Source organism: Zeus faber (assembly GCF_960531495.2).
Source record: "Zeus faber genome assembly, chromosome: 4".
Lineage (NCBI taxonomy): Eukaryota > Metazoa > Chordata > Actinopteri > Zeiformes > Zeidae > Zeus > Zeus faber.
The window spans coordinates 23,437,076-23,442,199 of record NC_137191.1 but is presented as its reverse complement, the minus strand read 5'-3'; positions in this window follow the sequence as shown (position 1 = coordinate 23,442,199).

Below are 5,124 nucleotides of genomic sequence, written 5' to 3'. Positions count from 1 at the left end.
GACGTCGGCGTCAACGCTTTGGTGCGTGACCCTCCCCGTTTGCAAACAAGGAGGAGGGAGCCGCGCCCAGGCTCCGGCGACGCATAGCGGGGGGGCGGGGGGGGGGGGGGGGGGGCTAAAACCTTGCGCGTCCTTAAAACCCCGGATAGGAAGAGGGGAGAAAGAAAGTGTGCAAGCGGGGAATGAGAGAGAGAGGGAGGGAGGGAGGAGGGGCGGCTCTGTTTGTGTGTCTCTGCTGTCAAAGCTTCCCTCTCCGCGGCAGAGGAAGGTTAAGGCTTAAGAGCCGGACTCCTCTCTCTCTCTTTTTCTCTCTCTCTCTCTCTCTCTCTGTCCGTCCGCACGGACAGCACGCCCGAGACGGCCCCCCCGCATGCATGTGCATGCACATACAGACTATATATGCCTCTGACACACGTTGCCTTTAACTTTAACACTTAACCCCGTATCCTCCTGCCTCCTTCTTAACCTATCTAGCCCCGGTTTCCTCTCCCCTCATCCTCCCTTCCTCTCTCTTCTTCCTCTCTCTTCCCCCGTCTCTCCTGTTGTTTTGGTCTCTCTTACTTTTTCTCCATTTCTTTCTATTGTTCTTCCTTCTCTCTCTCTCTCTCTCTCTCTCTCTCTCTCTCGCGCGCACACACACACGCCCCCTCTCTAATTGGCCTCTGCTAGGTTAGTTTAGACAGGCCTATTCATCATAGCACCGTCTGCAGAGACAAACCCTCAGGGAGAGAGAGGGGAGAGAGCGGGAAGGAAGGAGAGAGGGAGACTGAGTTGGACGGGAGGGCGATAGGGCCTGCCGCTTGTCAGCCTACTCCTCTCCTCTTTTTCCCTTCCTCCCCCCCCTCCCTTCCTCTCTGCTCATAGATGTCAGTTTTCCGGGGGGGGGGGGGGGGTTGGGGTTGGAGAGAGAGAGAGAGAGAGAGAGAGAGAATGTAGACGCATTAGTTTGGTTATTAGTTCAACAAGCTTCTTCCGTGCCTGTCAGTGGTCTAATACGTTCGCTCTCACACACACACACACACACACACACACACACACACACACACACACACACACATTATTTTTCTCACGCTGCATTGACCTTTGTTACATGTAGTATCTGTGTGTGGGGAGAGTGATTGTGAGTGACGGAGAGAGAGAGAGAGAGAGAGAGAGAGAGAGAGAGAGAGAGAGAGAGAGAGAGAGAGAGAGAGAGAGAGAGAGAGAGAGAGAGAGAGAGAGAGAGAGAGAGAGAGAGAGAGAGAGAGAGAGAGAGAGAGAGAGAGAGAGAGAGAGAGCTCGGGGGCTTTAATGAGTGTAACGCAGCACATAAGCACTCTGTACTTGTCTGGCTCATCTCTACTCCAGCTCACTGTCACTACGCTGTGTGTGTGTGTGTCGGAGTGTATGTTTGTATATGTGTGGATGTGGTCGTCGCTGTAAAAGGGCAATGGGAGGCATGTAACGGCCCCGGCCTCTGAAGTCCAAATGTCACTCCTGATAAGGTCAAAGCAGATTGTGGGGCCGCTTGTAAGTGAGCGGCGATAGTTTATCTCCCCCCTGATGGGACGGGGAGGGAGAGGGAGAGGTAGGGAGAGACGGTCAGACAACCTCCCATCACCTCTCTCTGTTCAAATGCACTGGCGGAAAATGAAGAAATGGAACGTCAAGCGGCCCCGGCCTCAGAAAAAGGAGCTTGAAGGATGACAGGATTTTGGGGACATTCCAATTGTGACAGAATGATGAAAAGGAAGCAAGCAAGTCGAAAGAGCAAAAGTACTTTTAACTGTCCAAATGTTTTGTCCACTTTGCGTCTCCCAACACGAAAACATGATTTTCTCTCAGTTTCCCGGCTCGCTCATTCTCAGTCAAATAACATCAGATCTCTCTCCCTCTCTCCCTCCGTCTCTCTCCCCGTATCAATTGGCGAACTTTTTGCGTTACCCTTCCTTCACAGCCGTATTAACTCCTCTTCACTAATCAGCCCGAGGCCCAATTAGAATGGGGGTTTTCCCGGGGCACCTTCTCCCTACGGGGGAGCAGGAGGGCCAAAAAGCGCCGACGCTGACTGACGTTAATTTGCATGACTTTTTGGCCTTGGTAAAGCGCCGCTGTTGTCTGTCTCCTCCTCCGCCCGTATAACAGTGAGAAAGACCCCGGGAAAGAAGAAGAAGAGTAGCCCGAGGAGAAGCCAGAGGGGAGAGGGAGGTCTGGGGTTGAGGTTGGGGCGGGCGGGTCAGGAGATGTCGGTATCTCGTCATCTTATGTAATGTAGAGCGTGAGGAAGGGGAGGGAAGGTGTCACGCAGGTCTCTCGCGTACTAACCAAGTGATGTTGAAGGTGTGTGTGTGTGTGTGTGTGTGTGTGTGTGTGTGTGTGTGTGTGTGTGTGTGTGTGTGTGTGTGTGTGTGTGTGTGTGTGTGTGTGTGTGTGTGTGTGTGTGTGTGTGTGTGTGTGTGTGTGTTACCAGATGCCGCCGTGGGACACACTGGAGGGACAATCAGGGACCGAGCGCTAACCCACCGGCCAGCCGACTCCGTACCAGTACTACAGGTTGTCTTCAGTCGTACAAAATAGTCCGTGGATGTCCTGGGTTTTGATGTACTGTAAACTGAATTCAAGATAAGGTCAACTAAGATAAAAATCTGTTAATACTTTATTAATCCCCGGGGCGAGTACCTAATGTGCTGTGATTAAAAACAAAAAAAACAAACAAACAAAAAAATATATATTAACAGATTCACCTGTTCTGATTGCACCTAATATTGTCTATATAATACTTTACAGTATGCATTGACAACTTGAACTCACTTGAAAATCTCTTGGATACTGAAAACTGGTAAATGTTCTAAAAGATGAGACAAGGAATGTATGTACAGTATGTGTATCCTTGCGATTGTTTCCATAAACATAGTTGTATTTCACATTTTGACTTTCTTTCTATCTGAATTTGTTCCGAAGTATGACCAAAATATACGGTGTACATGTGTCTGTAAAAACACGCTGGAGGCGTTATGCTGCTGTGGCTTCAACTTAAAATGCCTAAAAAAGCCCTGATAGGTTACTGACCATGACCATTTAAAGACCCAAGAGCCTCTGTGTGCCTTTCGGGGATATTGACAGAACATCAAATAAATAAATTGAGTAAATAGTAAATAGACATGAGAAAGGCGTGGCATACAGTTTAGGATCAATTGCCGTTAATTATCTGGTTCATCAGGGGCATGGGCAAAACCGAGCGACTCCACAAGTTTCACGAGTTTTCGTGAACAAGTTCTTTCAAGCAGCTTTTCTACAAGAAACGGAAGAAGAATTTAAGAAGTTTTGTGAATGGTATGTAGTGTACAGTGTACCACTATGTACTGTGGATACATTCGGGAGGAGACGAGAACCTGAATATAATGAATACATTTCTCTCTCACTCTCACACACATACACACACATACAGTATATCCAATGGTCCTATGGTGATATTCTTGGTGATATCCACCGAGCCCTGCGGTTGCTTTCAGCTGGCAAGGACACAAACTGTGCTGATACCACCAGCGCGTGCGCGCAAACACACACACACACACACACACACACACACACACACACACACACACAGACACTGCCCAGGCGTTCTGGTGTGCTGGGCATGTACCCAAGCTGCGGACAGCCCATCCTGTGTCTCAAGCTGGGTGTGTGCTGTTTTCTATGTGTGAGGCGTGTTGTCGCCATGTCGTGGCTTGTGTCCTATTATCACTCCTACACACACACACACACACACACACACACAGTCTCCTGCCTCCTCTCGGACTGGGACATCAGCCAAGAGCACAGTGCTGGGACGCTCTATTCATCACAAGGCAACGTGTCTAATTCACCCTCCACGCCACCAGACGATCGTTGTCTCCTCAGGACACTGGGCACTGGGACACGTGGGGGTGGGTGATGTGGGGGGCCTGGGGATCAAAGGCCCTGCCACTTTTTGTGTTAGGTCCTTCATTATGATTATGATGATTATATTTGCATGTATGTGAACAGGTCTTCCTTGCAACAAGGACCCTGATCTCAATGGGATTTAATGGGAAAAATCCGATTGAAAAATCCCCAAATTTAATGGTTTGTATTTGTAGCATTCATGTACATTCAGGTACAAAATCAGAAACAAATGAGCCTTGCAGAGCTAGTTCTGTCAGACAACTTGACAGCGCCACACGCTTCCACGCCCTGATGGGTCAGCCCATTTATGCAGCCGATCCCTGCTGGCCTACCTGCTTTGCTGTGTTGCTGCGCTCCCTCCACCTCTCCTGCATCCACCTGTCGGCCTCTACTCTTCTATCCAATGGAGGGATTGGAGCTCATTCCTCCAATATTTCTAACTCTCTAAGTTTGCCTATGTAAACAGTAGAGCCTGGACACCAAACTCAAATGATGCAAAATAAATAAAGATCATTTTAAAGTAAATCTAAGAGTTCTTTGTCAGAAGAGGGCACTACCGGTTTGACAAGCCATTTTACCCTGAAAGGTACAATGCTTTACTTTAGTTTCTATGAGTGTATCTGGCTGTTTGTGGCATGCTGAGTGTGTCTTTATGGACTGAAGGACCTGTGGCTCTGCCTCACTCCATAGAGTTCAATGAAATTACATTCACAGCTTAAGCACGGACACAGAGACCCGAAAAGTCCCAAAAAATTATTTGTTTTTTTATTCTGAAGAACCAATAAAATTATGGCAAATATTTACAAATAATTACTTCTTAGCTTCACATTACAGGTACATAAATGGAATAATTCACCAACAACAGTCACTCGAGGTGGACGGATGGATAGGTACACAGACTGGTTCGGAAGAGATGCATCCAGCAAACTGCAATTTAATATTTCACAGTAAAAAGTAAAACCCAGGAAATAAAATAATAGTTATTATTCATATTAACAATAATAATAATAATAATAATAATAATAATAAAAACATAATATCAAATTTACCATTTATTTCCAGTTTTCTGAGCAGAATTTGTCACGATTTAAGAACAAATCAAACAATAGAAGGGAAAAAAAATGGAGAAAACTCAAGTGATATGATATCTTTGGCAAATTCGCACTGCAGTAAAATACATTCAAATATTAAGACGACACACAACACACAAAGAGAAAAAAC